Here is a 20,311-nt window from a genome sequence, read left to right on the forward strand (position 1 = left end):
CTTCAACCTTAATATTCTTTCCTCATGAGCAAAATTTAGTTCTGTTTATTTATAGGTTTCTGTTCACTGAAAAAACTTCTGTCACCATAAAGAATTTCCTGTTAAATGCTTTGGCCAAGCAGCAAAACTGTAGTAAACGTCACTGTGCTTACTCTGCTGGAGTGTGTGGTGGTTACTCTTTTATCCATCTGGACAACATGGATGTTTCCAATCTGGGACAAGGTTATTAGCACAGCTGAAGTGTTTTCATCTTGTTAAAGTTTTGGTCAAATGAATGTATGATTCCTAGATTGAAATCAAAAACAAATGAAACTAGAACTATAAGATAAGGACTTTGATATCTCTGTTACAAGGTAGAATAGTGTACTTACTGTAATATCCATACCTTTTTACTTGTTCAGAGAGAGGCAAAGAGCAGAAGGTACTTGTGCCACACGGGATGAGCAGGAAAGAAACTGGTCTGTTAAGGACAAGGAACTGGAAAGAGGTTTGAAGCTGATAATCTCCTACCAGGTTGATGCAGTGTAATGTGACATTGCCCTGGGGATTTCCTATGAGAAAAATAACTAATGCTCTAGCAGGACTGTCACAACAACAACCACAGAAAATGCCACGGGACTAGGAGAAAGAGGTAGTAGTTAACAAGAGGAGCAGGGGGAGATCACGATTGCTATTTTATATTTTTGATTGGAAGCTGTCAAGTGCTGTAAATTATTGAAGGTCAGGTATTTTTGTGGAAAAAATGGAAGTCCAGGGTGATTACCCCTTGCAGATCCAAATGTGGTACTGGTAGAGAGAAAGTACAGATTTTTAATCAAATTCAGTCTTGCAATATATATATATTCCGCAGAAGAAATATAAAACTTAGTTTGGAAAAGTACTTGCTCTGTGTGGGTGCCTTGTTCTGGGTGTTTGGGGCTCTTTTTGAGTTTAATGAGGCTGAGTATTAAATTTGCCCTACTTCAGCCTATCCAAGTGCAGTCAGGGAGGAAAAAATCTGCTAGACAGGACCAGTACATGGTCTGATGAGTGTTAGACATCTATAGGGAAGATGAGCTACACTGACAACCCTTGTTTAGTCTCAACAACAGCAAAAACTGTTTTAAATAAAATGGTATAAAGGGATCATATTAAAAAAAAGTCTATTTTTTTTCCCCTGCACTGCTATTGTTCCCAGATATCAAAATATTAAAATGCTACCTGGACCTTTGTCAGCCAGGTTAACTCAGTCATGGAGAACAGTCACTGATTTCCATCAGGCAAGTGCATAGTTTTATGTTCAATAAAGGGGATAAAGATTACCCTCTACATATTTCATTTCTTAAATGGGAAAATTACTTCTATTTCTCAAGGTTCATTGTGGAGTTTAATAAATAGAAAACGTTGACAAAAATATTTACAAAAATACAATATTTACAAAACTTGGACATTAAATTATTCTCTCCTTTCTGGGCTAAACAGTAGCATGAGATAGAGGTGGCATATATACTACTAGCCCCTATGACATAAGATACATAGACTCAAAATAAATATTTAGTGAGTTAGTTCCGTGTGATTTGTCATGAACCTACAGTCTAACACCTCTCACTCAAATTCTAAGAAGTATATTTGTCTAGTTGTGGCATTTGCCTATAAAGTGGGATGAAGATTCATAATTAGATACAGAGAAATGGCATGGAACCAAAATCAACTACTCTTAGGTTAATGGCATGCAGAACAAAATTTCTTGATGGATGCTGGCTAGTGCCACTTGGTCTAATCCAGTCAATTTTTTTTTTTCCCATCTCAAGGCTGCAAACTGCCAAAACTAAAGGTACTACCTGCTGTGGTTTGCATGGGAAGCCCCAGTGTCTCTCAGATAACTAAGACTTTATGGCATGGGAAAATGTTTTCCACCCTTGGCAGTTGGTTATAAAACCTCTCTACATGATCTCCCCCTTCAGTGTTATTACAGGTACTTAAGCACCTCTTTAGAAAGCAGAGAGGTATAAAATGGAATTGGGAACTGAAGCAGATACCAAGGTATTCTAACCTGTCAAAGTTAAAACCTCAAGTAATCAGGTTCACACGCGTGGGCCAGGATTTTATGGGTTCCAAAAGCACCCTGAGTGCACACACACACTCTTTTTAAGACACAGCTGAAGTGTAAAGCAGTAACAAAGTGATGCCCCCTGTCCAACTCTTTTAAAACTTACTGCCCAGGGCTGGGTACAGAGTCAAGGTGTTCAGAATAAATTTGCAGTGTTACAAATACATATTCAGATTAGAAGGAGCTGTTCTGGTACTGACCTTGCTGTAACTGTTACTGCAAAAGGTGTCAGAAATGAGGAAGTGTTAGCTGGACTTTGATTTTCTGCAGTGAAGCCTCTTATGTTTGTTTTGTTTGAGATTGGTTTTTGTGGTCGTTTTTTGTTTGTTGGGGGGGGTTCTATGGGTTTTTGGGGTGTTATTTTTTGGTTTTGTGTTTTTTAGTGTTGGGGTTTTTTCGCTTTTTTTTTTTTCTTCTACATTAAAGTGACTAGTTTAAGACAGTCACCTTTATGAAATGATTTACTTGAATGGTGTTTGAACAAACTTTAAGAGAAAAAAAAAAGGGAGATGTTCTAGGATCAGAGTTTCTGTGCAATACAGCATTGTTACTCTTGGGTTTATAAAGCCAAGTTAGAAGACCTCAAAATGTATTTACAGATGCAGATTAGTTTCTCCATGATATTGTTAAGGCATTGTTCTTTGATTTTTGACAGGTTGGTGTTAACTTTAGGATTTATTCTTTGTTTTTCAAACCATGTGACGTAAGAAAAATAAAAATACTGTTTAGGAAGCTGACCTCATACAAGTAAGCATTTTTAAACATCAGATTAATTGGATATGTTTTTTATATTTCAGACCTAAAAACAAATACCTAATTATAAGTATATATAAAATATGTAAATACCTAAAACTACTAATGGTACATTCATGTAGCTTGGTCATTGAGCAGAAGAGAAACTGAGCTGCAACTGTACCTGCAATCAAAGACAGAACCAGGTGGATAACCTTGGGATTCAGATGCAGCTATTGTTTAGGTTTTATTGTTCAATGCCCCTCTGATCCATTGTTTTTCACAAAAAAAATTCAGAAGACAGGAAGTAAAAAATAACTTAAAATGAGACATGAAATTATAAGAACTGTGGTTAAATCAGAGGTATGTTCTAATTCTGTATCAGCACAAATCATAATGCAGGGATTTTTCACTTTAAGAAGTGGGGTGGGGCAGGAACAGGGAACAGACAAAGATTGACAAAATAATAATAATCTGCTGCACAAGAGTGAGAGATAACTGCTAAAAAGTATTCATAGAATTTCCCTGGGTTGTTGGAAAGCTTGTAGGATATGATTTCTGGTGGGTAGTGTTCACAGTTATGAAAGCAGTTATGAAAGCTATCAGTCTGTTTGCTTATATGATGAGCATATATATATCTATGGTTTCTGTGACAATTCCTCTCTTGTGCAATAGATCCTTTCTGGATGGCCTCTCTCCTATAATTTTCATATAAGAAGGATTGGATTTTATTTATTTTTTCCAACATTATATTTTTTTTATTTTTTTTCATAGGAAAAGCTCTGAGTAAGTTTCCCACTAAATCTGTTGCAAGAAAAAACTCAGTTACAATAAAATTCTCTTATCAAATTAACTTTTGCATTTGGCATTTGGATTTGACAGCTGCCACATTAAATTTTGTTGGGATTGTGTACTTCTCATTCAGTTTGGGTTTTTAGGGACATCATGCTTCTGGGCATATTAATGGTACTTTTCCCCTCCCTATTATTTTTTATTTCTTTTAAATCCATGAAGCATATCTCACCAAACACAACCCAGACATGTTTTTGAGTCAGCAAGAAAGGACTCAAGCAAGTGAAACACCCTGTATAGCTCTGAGTAAAATGGCAGAAGCCATTACTCTGGGGGAAAAAAATTCCCAAAAGAAGGAGATGCCTGATGTACAAAACAATGTGGTCTGACACCTGATACATTGAAATGTCTGTGTTTTAAGATGTCTGCATCAAAATAAAAGTTGGCAACAAGGTCAGATTCAGAGGCAGGCTCAGGAGAGGCAGGACTGTTCCATTTAGCACAGTGGTAGAGCACTCTGACACACTTTGACAGAGTGGTGCACAGCCCAGGGCTCCTTTTAGGTTTGAGGTTTGTTCTGCTTTGGGCGGTGGTCAGTCTGTTGGCTGTGAACCTGCACACTTTTATTAACTCACATGGCACTGTGTTCCTCTCCAACCAGCTGAAGGTCTGACCTTAGGGCACCCAGGATGTGCAGGTTCCATGCACTGAAATTTGAGGTTTGTGACCTCATCATGTGTAAGCTTGGGATCTTGGGCTTTTTTCAATTATGCTGTAAGCTACAACAACTCTAATTGCCATTGTGGAGAAATGTATCAAATAACTCAGCTACTTGGACGGCACACAGTTTAGAATTTATTAGCTGCTGCTCTGATCCTAATTTAGTGGCATAGTCTCATCTCACTAAAAGTGTAATTGCCATTACTGAGTAATCATTTTGATAGGTTATTCCATTTTCTGCCCTGTTTATCTTCTGTTCTTAAGTGTCTCGCTTTCCTCTTTCAACATTGCCATCTCAATCTCAGCTCCTTCTCACTAATTCTGAGTATTTTCCAGTCTTTTTTAATGGCACAATCAGTGCTTGATAACATCTGTATGTCTTCTGCAATGCTGTCAAATTGGCTGGTATGAAGAGACTGGTGTTTGCAACTTGCCTTCTGAGCTCCTGCTGTCGCAGGGTTTTTTGATACGTGGGGTTTTTTTATCTTCCACCCCTTTTTTCCCTCAGTTCGGTCCCATACAATAAGATTGCTTTTATATTTAAATCAATTACACACTGAAAAAGTTAGCTTTCTGAATACATGAGTAGATAGAAGTTGTATTTCTTTTTGTGTAGTATAACCTGCCCTAAAATACTTTATTTTTCCAGGCGATTGTGCCTAGCTGGTTTGCCTCAGCTGCTTGTAGTTCTTCAAGAAGTGGTGGGTTGGAATGAAAACACTGGATGGCAAGGTTAGGAATGTCTGATCCAAAGGGAATTAATTAAACAGGATTATTATTCTAATTCCAATGCTTTCATTACTGTACTAAAAAAAAGTATTGTTGATATGCTTTTAAAAACTCATGTCTGTTGTTCCCTCACAGTAGCTGCAAGAGACTGCAGTCACATTTTTTCATTTCTGTGATTCCACTTCTTCCCCTCCTGGTTTGCTTATTTCACAACTTGTTTTCTCCATGTCGCAGTCCTTTTAATCTTGTGGAGGTAAATAACAACTTATAGCCAGTCAAAGATTATTTCTATTTGGCTTCTATATTTTCTATTTTCCTGCCTACTCAAGGTATTTATGTAATGCAAATATCTCTTCCAGTGAACAACACGTAATTTTTGTGTCCTATTTTGGATCTGAATTGTCCATTCTGCCAGGAAATGGGGGGGAAAACAACAACAAAAATAGATCAAAGAGAAAACTTAATTGTTTGCATGAATGGCAAAAGAGGTTTTTTAAAAGCCCTCTTTAAGTCATCAGCATGGCATCTCTCACTGGGTACATGCTTAGGAAGACTACAAAGAACTGTAGCTTTTTTATTTTTAGGTGTATTCTGTGTGTAAACAGATTTTTATACATATATATATATATATAGACATGCACTGATGCTTTAACTCTGTACACTGTGCTAGGCACGGACTCTGCAGTAACGACACGTTCTTCTACTCTGGAGAGTGAAAAGACCCACAGAAAAATGCTAGTCCTGTATCTCTTGCAGGGTTTCAATTTGTCCTTCCAGCATACGAGATTGCAAAGATTTGAAAGTGTGGCAAGTGTCCTGGCTCTTAAAATCTTGTCCAGCCTGGAACTCAACCAGACACAATTTTATTGTGTGTATTTATGTTCAAATAATATCTCACAGATGCTCATGTATCTTAATTCCCATTTATGTATCATTTTTACTGCCATCTGATGTTGCAAGTTTGTATAAATACAACACAAATAAATACAATTTGTATTTATTGCCATTACTCAAGCCATCCAGTCTTCTTTAACAATACTAAACAAAAAGTGTGACCAATTATATAGATTGTTAGAAAAAATGCACACAAAACTGAACTGGCTATGCACAGCTGTTAACATTTAAATCCCATCTGGAAGTAGAAGCAACTGTCTTTAAATTATATATGTAATAAAACCCCAAGAATACTTCTTCCCTTTTCTGAAATATCTCTTTAGAAATGAATATGGAAAATGGGTATTTTCTTCATTACTGTTTTCCTAATGCAAACTATGGGGTGAAATGTACTGTTAGTGTAGGACTGAGATAAAAGGCCTGAATCCCTGTCATTCAGAAGGCCAGCCTTTATCCTGAATTTGAAATAAATGAAATCAGATTCGTGGGAAGAGATTGCTCAGCTAGTTCTAAGTATATTCCTTTTATATAGAACAACTTGCAACAAGTATGGCTGTGCCAGATCGGGGTCTCCGTGGGGCCAGTTTGGTGACTGAAGTTGGGCATTGCTCTATGTTCAAAATACCTTAAGTTCTGCAGCTGAAGTTTTATTTTATTATTCTAACTTCTCAAAAACCTCTTCCCTTTTACCTCCCTTTCTGTTGCTAGTGGTGGATGGCAGCTGTCACGAGACCCAGTTCCTTCATGTTTCCCTTGTCAATGAAAGTATTTTCATGCTGGTGTTGACAGCCAGGCTGAAATATTTTTATGCCATCCTTATGAGTCCTGTGAAGTTTCCTCTGATCAACTGGAAGAGTTAATTTTAGCTGGTAGCTCTCTTAATTGATTCCACCCTTATTTTTTCTTTGCGACTTTGCGGCTCAAGAATAAATTTTCACATTTATTGGACAGCTTATAACTAGCTCTCATTAAAGGATGTCTGGCAAGAGGATGCATTAAGGTTGCACTAAAACAGCATGACACCCTTCCAAAAACTTGTATCTGGCAAATTATCATAAGGACAAGCAAACACAGGCATAGCATCCTGGATAAACGGCTGCCAAGGAACCTGAAGATCAGCAGCTCAGTCATCTAGGACAGGAGCAAGTACGTATACCTGAGACTAGCTGGTCTTTTCTTAATACTAACAAGATGAATGCACTTATTTTCTGGCTGAATCAGTTGAGTCCAGGTTGAAATCTAATCATAACTTTATTGTTCTTGCCCTGAAGAACATATAACTGACTTCAATAGTCCAGGAATATATTTTTGTATTCCCTGAAAACATCTGAACTAAAATGAATAATAATGAAAATTTGTGATTGGACGAATATTAGAAAATCTGAGATTGATAATGGCATTTTGAGGTAAAACAGTACATATAGCATGATGAGGTACCTCCAGAGTGTGATGAGTTCTTGGCTATACCTTGCTCTAGAAATTGGAAGGGAGGAGTGCGTGGGCTGGATGATCTGTATTAGGGCAAATGTCAGTCCAGGACTGACTGTTATTGGATATTTTGCTCTGGTGTTTTGTTTTGTCAGGCCAAGCTTTTTCAATTCCTTATTAGTGCTGCAGAGCTATAGATATTCTGTAGTGTTGGCTGGAGGAGTATGAGGCAAATAGGCAACTTCTATGCTAGTGAACAACAAGTGTAGTTCATGAAAATTCTGATTGTTATAGAAAAATTTAAACCAATTCTGTCCATTCTTTGAAAAAGAGGGAAAAGTTATTTCCTGCAATTATTTTTTTCTGATTCAGTGAATGCCTAAGTGTGCAATCAGAGAAGATCATAGAATCATAGAATAGTTTGGTTTGGAAGGGACCTTTATATGTCATCTAGTCCAACCCCAATGTGCTCCTCTCAAGAAAAGATACCTCTCTTGACTGTTTTCCTTGTGGTTAGGAAGTGAGAGAAATTCCAGAAATGAGAGCTTTCTGTATCTACTCAACTCCCTTACTTAAAGAAAAAAGAAGGGCAAACCCCAGGAAATTAGCAACTGGACAAAAATAAAGATAAAATTCTTGTTCTTTGAAGTGTACTGAAAAGAACATAATGCTTTGGGGAGAATCAATATATCATCTGCAAACTAAATATTCCCACTTCAATATTTCCTCGCTTTCCGTGAGTGTTCGTTTTAAATGAGTCTTTAGATGCCCTCCTATCAGGGTGAAGTAATACATCAAAACAGGATATAGTAAGATAATAGTTTTGAGATCCTCTTAAGAAGAAAATGTGAAAGTGCTCTCTGTGTCAGCTCATGGGGGTTCTATCTTTTAAAGGTACCTACATATCTAAAAAGAGAAACAACTGTCAGGAAACAAGGCCCAAAAAAAGGAGGGAGTTACGTGCTAAGAGGCAACATGGGAAAGGCTCCCAAAAATCCATCAGTCCAAAGACTAATGGCCCTGTTGGATCCCCAAAGAACTGTTAAACTTGAGACACAATCAGCTGAAAATGTGCAAGGCCATTGGCAAGTACTAGTGTCGATGACAGGCTGTATAATTCAGACCACATCCAAGAGTACAGTGCCTGTTTTGTGCAGACAGAGTTGACAGGATTAGTTACACATCTGTGTAGCCAAAAGAAAAATCCCTTGAAGGACTTTCTGTCCTAAAAGTCAGTGATGCATCCATGTGATGTTCCACTAAGTAGCTGGGATTGACCTCCCAGCCATTGCTCCAACTCTGAGAAGTGTGTGTGTGTGTGTGTGTGTTCACTATGTGAACAGTTATCTATTAAAAAAACCCAGCTTATTTATTATAACACCTTTAGTTAGTGACAGTGATCTTTCTTGACCCCATCTCCTATGAGAGAAAGGGGTATTTATGATAAAAGAATACAGTGAATTTGGTTATACCTATTTATTTTTAAAATACATCCTTTCATAGAGGTGCATGTAAATTAGATTCCTTGTGAAGACAGCCTTCAGAATCAAGTTTAAACTTTAGGTTTGGAAGTTCAGAATGAAGTACATCATGTATCCACCAGGGAAAGAATCAATATGTTAAAATGTTTATAGGGTGGTATTAAACAGCAACTACTTTTGAACATCTAAAGAACACCTAGTATGGAGGAGAAGCTTTAGCTAATGAAGTTAAAGACTGAATTTAAGTTTTGACTGGCTTGAAATAAAAGAAAAAAGGATGGAAGAAAGGCTATAATTATTGGAAGAACATAATGTGATGCTTAGACAGGATGTGAAATTCGCTGAGGAACATATTGCAGCTATAATTAGAGATAGTGTTTCAGTCACTTTAAAAATGAGTCATTAGAGAATGCATTAAAAAGAAAAATTCTACATCTGTTGGGTCTCCCAGTTGGGACAGAAACATGAGACCTAAAAGGAATTGCAAATTCTTTCTTCTAAGGAGCTTTGAGGTTAAATTCCAGAACTAAAGCAGAAATAAAGCTCTGGAGTTGGAAACAAACAGAAATAAACCAAAAGTATAGATGGTTTGCAATACTTTCCATTCATACTTCTAGAACATATACAAGAACACTGATACTTATTCTGCGAGGAGTTGAAATTGCTTAGGAGTTTTACAGAGTATTCCTCTAATCTTTCATCATGGCTTCCAACCATAGAGAGGGCAAAATAGTTCCACTGTATGTTTTTGTAACGTACACTAAACAAGAACAGTTGAGTGATTTAGTCTCAGTTCTTCTATGTTCGTCTTCAATATCAAATGAGCTAGTTGGAGAACAGCTTTTACCATTCATTGCTCATCTATAATAAACAGTTTTCAATTAATTTATTTTCTAATTGTGCTAGGACGATGGGTGAGGAACACAGATGTCAGTATCTGATTGCATTGGCTTTTGCAAAGAGCTGAATTATCTGTGGGAGGAGAAGTTTGCAGGAAGGAGGTCAATGCATGTAGCTGGCATTATGTTGTTTTCAGGCTGTTTGCATGAGGGAATGTTCTGCAATAAAATATATTGCCTGGTAATTTTAATCAAGCAGCAAATTGAAGAAAAATGAGCTATGCAATAAAAAAGACAATTCTACTATTTTGTCCTACAATTTCCCCCTTTTTTTTTGGCCTCTTTTATAGATTACTCAGTAGATCTCTTTAATTTCATAACCTGTTTTGAAAGGCAATTTGCTATGGAGTTGTGCCACAGAGTAAATTTGTGTAGACTTGTAATAAATTAGGATGACTGAGTGCCTGTGGTCTATCTGGACAAAAAAATCCAACCAACCAACAAGAACCAAGAAAACATAAAAATCCAGAACAAACCTGCAAGATTTGGGGTCTCTATCAGCACATAAGCAATATCATTGCAAGTTGCTGGGGAACACAGGGATGTCACACTTCACTGAGTCTAGTTAAGAGAAAAAAAATGTACACCCTCTGCTTAGAACTATTTGTTTAACTTATGAAACTTCTTGTGGCGTGTAAATTTTGAACACCAACAAATAGTTTTGGAAAAATTAATTGTTGCAGCATGCAAAAGCTGAGGTATCCTGAATAGAAAAGTTTGAAGCCAGTTTTTTTTTTTTTTGTCTTCATCATGTCATCTAAAAGCAGTTATTGTTATATTTATCAATGGAATAATGGTGTTTCTGCTCAACTTGAGCTGCCTGCAAGGCATGAGCTCTCTTAATTTGTTTGTTAGTTAAATCTTACCTCTGAGGAAGTGCACAGTGTCATTTTAGAGATGGTTTAATATCTTTAAACTTAAGTGTGTACTTCTGTGACACGCTGCTAGGTGGAAGCTGACCCTTCTGCTCTGCCTTAGAGTGAGGCAACCTCAGTTATTGTGGTGCAGTGAAGAATTCCATTCAGTTGAATGCTCTGGTTCATATTCAGTCGCCCCCTTACAGGTGTCAGTAAACAGTCTGGTCAGCAGTGCATGGAAACTTGGGCGCAGTGCAAATTCAATTTTCATAATAACTACTATTTTTTTTTTATTTGGTTTTATTAAATAGATGTTGGAAGACAAGTTATTGCCAACTTTAATAAAATTCAAAGATGTTTGTTTAATCCATTAATCCCATCTTTGTTAAGCTGTCACAAAGACGATCTCTTGGATAAGGACAACCTGTTCCCTGAGACACTAATAGAAAACCTTTGTGTAGTTCTATAGGTTAGGAAATATAATGAACTGTTCACTCCTCATGAAATGGATAAAATCTAGATTTAATTTAAAAATAATTATTTATTTTTTTTACTTTTACATATAGTCTCAGAGCAGTTCTGGTCTGTATTTACATCAGCCTAGGAAGTATTGCCTAATGCACCCAAATATAAAAGCACCCTTTGCTTTCCCTTAAAAAGAGGGGGGAAATACTCATCAGCCAGCAAGCACAGAGGATGCTTGATCAGCTGTCAGCAGCCTGATGTTGGCTGTGACCACTGCAGGCCTGGTCTTCCAGCTGGAGACCTAGAGATAAACACAGAGTGGAATAATCATATTACAACTATTTGGATATGCTTCAAACTAAAAGGTTTTCTCGGGGAGAGGAATTTTAATGCGTGATTTTTGTAAAACTGGTTTAGAACAAATTGTTTGTGCACGCTGGAACATGAGCAACTCCACTAATGTGTCTGATCATGCTCCTGTGTCAGCATTCCTCCATTAATGGTGAATGTCTCCTGGAAGATTTTAATACTTGAAAGCAGAGTGGAGGTACCAGAAATGCAGAATGTGGAGGCAGGGGGAGAGAGAGTTCAGGTTTTTAATTTGCTTTTTGACAGGTCATCTTAGTAAGAGACAACAAAAATCAAATTGTGTTTTTACATTTTACCTTCTGGTATTGGTAGGACTGTGAACCTAAATGAGCCATTCAAGGCACGCTGAGGATTCTATTAAAAGAGTTGCTCCATTTTTATGTAAATGAAAATATTAATTATCATACTTGAATTATGAAACTGCAAACATTACAGTACCATCTCAATAACAACTGTAAGTCGGGCTAAGGTTTATGACTAGTGTATTTTAAGCCATTCACAGGTTCTATAATTATACTAAAGATGTATTGTAAGGATAGTGCAAAGCAAGAGTCACTTTCTTAGTTCAGACAAAGCATAGTTTGAACATCAGGGTTAAGACCTGAAAAATAGGTTAGTCAACTCTTTTTTTAAAAGCTATAAAGTCTCATAAAACTCCACTCACTTTTGAAATGGAATGAATTAAAATAATGATGAAGCTCAATGATATGTTTGAATTTTCTTCCTCTAGTTTCAAAACTGGGAGGGGTTTCCCCTTCAGAATAGCCTTTGCCATTTGTTAGATTTGAAAGTTTTCTTTCACAGTATCACACATATGAGAGAATTTTATATAATGATATCTAGAGTATCATCACTCATTTTGGTAATTTTTGGGGTTTTTTGCCATTGTTCATTCTTTTTGGGGAAACAAGAGATGATGATAATAAGGACATTGGACAAACAAACATCACAATCAAAACAGTCTTCCCAGAATTTTATATAATGATATCTAGAGTATCATCACTCATTTTGGTAATTTTTGGGTTTTTTTGCCATTGTTCATTCTTTTTGAGGAAACAAGAGATGATGATAATAAGGACATTGGACAAACAAACATCACAGTCAAAACAGTCTTTCCTGTTCTGGGGGGTCCTTTTGAAATGATTTAGAAATACTTCAGGACTTTAGCAAGCTTGGTAGGAGAATATAGATATAAACTGACCTCCAATGCCTCTTGCATCAGTGCAGCAAATCTGATATAATATTCTTGAAAAATTGACTTGTGTGGATAATTCTGTTATGTGTGGAAACAATTGGTGTGTTACTAAGACTTAGTTGCATGGCATTGCCTGGTCCTGCTTCTAAGAGCTGAATTATATTTACAGATTGCTGAGAATAACTTATTTTTCTACATTTTTTCCCTATACATTTTCTTTGTTACAAGTGTAACAAAGGTAAATGAGATGGAAAGACTGCGGTTCCTTTGCTTAATAAATGGTTGTTGAGTTGATTCACTGAGCAAGCTCTGTGATGGTATTTCTTTCAAAACACAGACAGGAAGATTAACAGCTACTTCACTGTACATATTTAACTAGTTATTAAAAAACACAACTCTCGAAGTTTTGAAGGAAATAATGATTTAAGCACTTTTTTTCCATGTAGATTTTAGATCTGGAACAAACAAATACAGGAGGCTGCAAACAGCCCCTTTGCAAATTGGATTGCAAAGATCCACAGATTTTTTTTTTTATTATGTTTTTTACCTATTGGTTTCACACCAATACACATCAACTAGCTCAGTAGTCATAAAGTCTTGTTGAGCTTGCAGTTTTTCTCAGATCAAATCTTGTGTTGCACCATGCTCTGCAAACAGCTTTCCACTGAAATCTCCAGAGCTGTTAAATGTATTGGACCAAATTCTGCTCTGAGACGTGCCTTGACAAGTTCCCCAGTTAACAGACTCTTCCTCATCTCCTTCATCTTCAATACACATCCTTTTTCTTCATGAAAAACTCCATGAAAAACAAAAGGTCCCTCTCCCTAAAAAACATCTCTCCCCACTGAAGGAGTAGTTGAAAGCAAAGTAGGTAAAGAAGGCAGAGTGAGCAAACTGAAGAACTGAGAGTTACTTTCATTCACTTTACAACCCTTTTCTCAGGTATTCTTCCAAATGAATTTGGGAATGAGAACTGTGTAGGAATTCTGAAAGATATCTATAACTAGTTAATGACAGAAGTCTTATTCACTGTTTTGTACTTTAAGTTGATACTTATTTTCTTCTCTTTGTCTGATCCATCACAAAAGGATAAGGGGAAAAAATAATTATGAATCTATTTTATAACATTTTTGGTGGTAAGGCAGTTGAATTATGCTGTAAGTGATTTATGGGGAGTTGTTAAAAAAGCAGTTTTTTCCCCTGTATTTTTGTCTGGTGCTTTCATTTAAAACAGTGCACTAACAAATCAAACTCTAAAGCATTTAAAATTAGTAATTTTATTTTTGTTTTATGATGTAGTTATCAAAATTACAGGAAAATTTTTGAGTACATCAAGTTATAGTACTAAATTACATAATTGGGATTCTGAGTAATCCCTTAAATAACTACTGTGACTTTCATTATTTGACAAATTTTTGAGGAATGATTGAGAGCAAAATCATAGCCTCTAACTAGAGTTCATGATTGTATTGGGGTTTTAGTTGGGTCAGCTGACCAGGGCCTGGAAACATTATAGAATAACTTTAATATCCAGGATAAACTGAATCTGGGAATACTCTGCTCACAAACATAGGAAATAGGGTGCATATGAGAGTGGGCATAGACACGTGCACTCATCTGGGGCAAATGGTATTTAATAGGGTGGGGTTTATAGTGGTGTCGTACATGCTGGTGACAAAGTCACCTAAAGCTGTGGTCTTAAGTAAAATAAAAAAAGAAATATTGAAACTGGTGTTTTCTTCACATTTGCAGGAGAGCAACATGATGCAGCAAACTCTGTGTTGGGCTTGAGGCTGGCAAAAAAATTACATAAGTATTCTTTTTTACAGGGATTGTGGTAATGATCTGCTTGGGTAGATTCCTCAGAAATTGGTAGGTGTGTTTTCAGCGTCAACCTTTATCTTAAGGAAAAATAAAATTTGGCAGACATAGGAGAAACTTCTGTCTCCTCTTCCACACCTCTGTCACTGAAGAATTTTGTTCTTAAGATCACTTACCTCTTGAAATACTGTGGAAAAACATCCTGGCTCTGACTTCTTTGTGCTGACTCTGGCAGGGACAGCAAATGAGGACTTTAGGTGCCACATGGTTTTGGATGGTGAAGGCTGGCCCACAGGTGCTGAGCGTGGGGGACAGATGATAAGGGCCTGAGGGATCATAAAGTACAAACCTAAGAGGAGGAAATCTTATGTCCTTCTCAGGAGATATATGAGTGAAAGCAACCTGGTGGCTGGTTATCAGGCTTTCTGATCTCAGGGAAGTAACAATGGAGCTCAAAGGGAAAGGAGAACATAAATCTGCGAGCAGTTATAGGGTTCAGTGGGCAACAAAAGTGTGTGAGGCAAAGGAAACATTTGAGGAAAAAGCAGCAGCTTATTTCACGTTGAGGATCACTGCTGACCATGTAAGGGCAAAAGTGTTTGCTGCCTGCAAGTGTAGAGCACTCACTCCAGCCTCCTCTGATCAACACTGTTGTCATCTATTCCCTTGGGACTGCTGTCCTCCTCGGGTCTCATGTATTTGCCAGGGGTTTTGAGTCAACTCAAATTCGCAGGGGAAGATGAAACTAAAAAAAAAAAAAAAAAAAAATTAAAAATATATAAACAGGGCTTTAAAAATATATAAACAAGGCTTTCTGTTTCTCCTTACCAAAGGAAATGGGAAGCAATTTTAATCGCTGTTTTATTTTTTATCCATCCTAATCGATCTGTTTGTCCTTGTGTCTTCATATTTTTGCATATATGGTATGAAGAGGGGAAAAATGAACTTAACCAAAAATGGTTAAAAGTCAGTCTGAAATTGAGAAAAATGAGATTTATTGTCAGGAGAGAGATGTTCCGAGTGAAGCAGTTGAAATAAAGCCATATGTAGGGAAGGTAAAATAAGGTAATAAAGCACAGGACGAATGGTAATAAAAAGACCAAAGATTCTAAATTTGAACAATAGAAGCAGAAGTCAAGCAGTCAGCATGTAACGGATGGAGAGAATTAGTTTAATATGCTGGCAAGAAGGAGGCTGTAAAATTCTGTGAAAAGAAATGGAAGTAAGCCACCATGCTGAACTGGACTGCAAAACCACTGAAAAAGGACACTTTGATGTAGATTTGATGGGGGTGTCCTGTGGGGCAGAGGTAGGGGAGAAGAGCCAGATGCAGTGACTTCAGAAGATGGAAATACTGCAGACGACTGCCCTCCCCTGATGAAAAGAGCCATGAGAGCTACAAAGTATGTGGTCATCCTGTAATCTTAATAAGCACCTTGCTGCCCTAAGAGTAATGCTTTGGTTACCTTTTTGCCTTTTACTTTGGGAGGAATTGGAGGAAATCTCGAGCTTGTAATTGCCAGTGTTGGTTCACAATCTCTGGATCCAGCCTCCGTGGTTCCAGTCATTAAAGCTTCCTTCCCACAGTTCCATCCGTGCTATGAACTGGATGTGCACCCCAGTCTCCTTTGTGGTGAGTCCAGGAACGGGGTTTTTTTCGGTTGAGCTTTGAGTTTGGGGGTGTGTCTGTTGCTTGGATAAGGCTTTTGCTTCCATGACTAGTTGGGAAGAGTTTATCAAACGCAGACCACTTCTGTTGCAATTTTTTACGAGGCCAGATAGGTATATACACACATACCCACAGGTACAACGATGGCCCTTAACAAAATCATATATGCCTTTCTTATCCCACATCAAGAGTCATTTTAAACAATTCCACAGCAAGGTTTTCAGCTGCGTGGAAGGCACAGTTGCAGTTCTTTCACGGTGTTATTAGCACTGTTTCCTGCAGTTTACAGGCTTGTAGCTAATATTTGAAAAGCTGGAAAATGTACAGTAAATGAGAGCTTTTTGCCAGTGACCAGAAATCCTGATATAAAGGTATAAAGACCTAGAAAGATACAGAAAAGGGAGTGCAAGGCAAAGCCCTATATATTGTAGTATGTGTAATAAAAAGTCATTTTGATTTAATACTTTATTTTTTCAATATACACTGAAATACTGAATACTTGAAATATACTTTAAAAAGTATTTCAGAACGTAAGCGCAAAAGCTGAACTTTCTGTATTTCTGGCTTTGGACACAAGGTCCTCTTGAGTTCATTACTCCATAATTAGACCTTGTCTGACTTAAAAATTTTAAAAATAAAAAAAATTCGAATTAATTTTTTATGGCTAAAGTCTATGTATTTTAAAAATTCCACCTTTAATGTTTTGTGTTTCTCTAAGCAGTTACAAGTATATTTAACCTTTATGAATAATGGATAAAAAAGTGCTTGTTGTTATGTGTTTATCAAGGAGTAGAGACAATACATAGATTTTTCTATATAAAACAAGATAAGCTTGAATTAGTCTGTTTTAACCTTGCTGCAATTACCTTAAGGTAAAATCAAGACTTCAAAGAAAAGATTTGATTTGAATTTTAATGGTGCTCCTAAACACATGATTAATCCTTCTTCTTGGCTCTTTAATATCAGTAATTTACAGTTTTATTTAACACCTGTGCTTAAACAGGCCTTCTTTTTGCACCTGCAATTATTTATGCAGACGTTCTGCAGAATTTTTCACCTTCAGTTAGTTGTAGGAACACTTATGACAGAAGGAATCTATGTAAACACCTAAACTGAATGTGTACCACGTCTTCATGTACGCTGATATTAAAATTCATTTTGTTCCAATAAAAAGTAAGGCCCGTGAAGAGTTACACAAACAATATGAGGGGCAATTTAATCTCTGCCCTTATTTTGTCCTCCAAAATACGTGCTGAAAAAAGGACTGACCTACCAAAAAATGCCTCAAAGCAGAAATAACTCGTGACATTATAATTAAACTGACAGCTGTATGTTGGTCAGTATGGAATGACTGAAATGAAACAACCCCTTGGAAGAAATACAGAATGAATGGCAAGGAAAAGGTAATTCTAGTGGACTACAGCGAATGAGCCACATGTATGGGTGAAATCATCACTGTAATCATGTCTGAGAAAAGCAGTTTAACTCTGTTCCTTGCATTATTTTTGTGGATACACAAGTAAAGATTTGCCATATGAGTATTTCTTTTAAATGAATCACTACTTCTTTTAAGCTTCTAGTATAGAAAGTGAGTAATTGCATTGTAAAGCAAAGATTTAGCTGTCACATTTGCAGTCTCCATGATAATACATCCCTCTTGCAGCGTCTGCTGTGACAGATCCTCCCTCCTTCCTTCTTAAGTCTTGGTGGTTTTTACCTTTGTTGTAAACAAGTACTTCCTATTACAGATCTTTTCAAGCAGCTTCTTCAGGTAACTGTTTTACCATGTCCCCTTAATGATATTCTGCTACTTATACCCAACAGGGTCAAACCTTAACTGGATAAAGAGTATCAGTGAATATTTTGAAATTGGTCATGTGAATAGGCCATTTCACAGAATTGCCATTTCACCTGTATTAAGGGAAGATGCTGATATAATGATCTTTAAACCCTCAGTAATGAAATATTTTAGGTCTTCTTTCTAAGCCAAGCTTGTTGGAATAAAACCATTTTTTACATTATCCCACAGCAAATTACTTTTCTAGTTATTGAAAATTACTTTTCTCAGTATCTTAACCAGAAAGTAACAAGAAAAAAATGCTTACTGCAGTGTGGAAGAAGAACTTCTAGAACAAGTGAAATTTTAAATAGCTAGTGTTATTTTAAAACTTGACTATCTGTTGCAGTGACTTGCAGCACTAATGACTTGCAGCACTGAGTTTGGTATGTCAGAGTGGTGAAGTCTGTCTTCAATGTTTGCAATGAGTCTGTCTGTACCATGTGTCCCTTTTTTACTATCTCCAGTTTTTGGGGTTTGCTGCTTAGTTTTTAAATATCTGCAGAATTCTCAATCTAGTCTTTCATACCTGACATAAAACTGGCACATCCCTGCTTCTAATCATAACTAACATAACTGATTTTCTTACTTATCCAATATTTGACAAGTTTAATTTTAAATTACCTGCATTCATCCAATTATAACTGTAGAGGAAGAGAATTTGTCAGAAGTGCCACTGTGAGACCAACATACATATCTTGGGGGAGAAAACCTGTACTAATTACTAGACTAGTATGTCTGACTTGCAAAAAACTGTACTTCTCATCACTGAAGACTTTTTTTGTGTGTAAAGAGACTTCTTTATACCCAAAAAAGCTGCCACATTGGAAAGCTCACCTGTTTTTTCTCCATATCTATCAATTTGCCCTATTAAAAATCTTTCTTATACATATAGACCCTCACAGCTATAACTGTTTTACTTCTGAGCTAGCTTCTTGTTGACTACCAGAGTAGACTGAGATTAGTTACCTGTTCCTTTGCTGTGCAGATCTCGTGGGCAGTCACACTGAAGAACTGAGAGAAAGTCAAACAGGTTTGCCAGAGCAAGAAATGAATTAGAATTAGTGTTTGTTCTTACTGAAGCAAATACATACATACATATATGTGTCATTCAGATTAAAGAAAGAAAGTGACCTGTTTGCTTTGGGAAAAGCAGCAGAGACTCACTCACTCTCACTCCTGATATTTTCTGTGGTAGCCTTACTTCACACATCTGTTTTCAGCAGCATCTGTTAAGCATGTTCATGTCTGAAAGTATTAATTCACACTGGCTGCACAAATCACTTAACTAGACTTATAGCAGTATTTTTTTCTATGGTTATCACTGTATTTTTAACCTGTATTTCCTTTCTCGCTGGAAAGACTCTATAATGAAAATTAGAACACAGAATGTGAGTGGCCTTTACCAGGTTCAGCCAAAGATTGGTCTGTTCTCTGTCTCTCCAGCCCTGCTGCTTTCAGCTCACAGAGTCCTCCTTGAGCTGTGTGTTTCTCTGTATTTAGAAATACAGTGGATTTCTCTTGAACATGCCCAGTGTCTCCTTGAATGCAGATGAACTAATGGGATTCTTGTTACCTGCAGCAAGGAATTCCAGAGCCCAAGTGCATTTAGACATGAACTACCTCCTCTATTTACCTTTTTCTTGAATGTACAACTAATCATAACAGTAGAGCCCCCCCTAGCCCTAGGCAGTCAATCCTTAGGCAGTGACTTGTATATCCTGTGTTTCACTTCAGAAACCTGCTAGTAAAAAAAGTGTATTTTCTGTCTATCAGTACACCTAGATTTCTGTTCATTTAGATCAAGAGAGCTTCTTAGCTCTCAGTATCTGCTGCTACATCCTCAAAAACCTGAAATAACTCAGAAAAAGCAGCATCTTGCTGATTCCTAGTGACTGTTGCCAAACATCACTTATCTCAGATTAGGTGACAAAAATATACAGAAAACCCAGAACTTAAAAGCACAGCATCTTTTCCACAACGTTTCAGCATCTTGCTATATATCTTTAATATAGGTGATCTCTGAAAAGTGTGATTTAGCTTCAAACTGAATTAATTTGTCGTGTGCTTTCCATGCTCTTATTTTCTTATCTGAAATGGCTAGATGTAGTTCTCCCAGAAGTATCAAATCCACCTTGTCAGACTTTGATGGATATTATTATCTAAATCGCCAACTGACATAAACAAGAGTAGCTTAGACCTATTTCCAATTTCTAAAAGATCATGTTTTTAATAAATATTTCCATGTTAAATCTTATACCTTTAAGACCAGTCTCCCATTTCCAACATTTCTGAATGATTCAGAATGTCACAGTGCTGATGAGAAGCTATAGA

This window comes from Pseudopipra pipra, chromosome 2 (assembly GCF_036250125.1).
Source record: "Pseudopipra pipra isolate bDixPip1 chromosome 2, bDixPip1.hap1, whole genome shotgun sequence".
Lineage (NCBI taxonomy): Eukaryota > Metazoa > Chordata > Aves > Passeriformes > Pipridae > Pseudopipra > Pseudopipra pipra.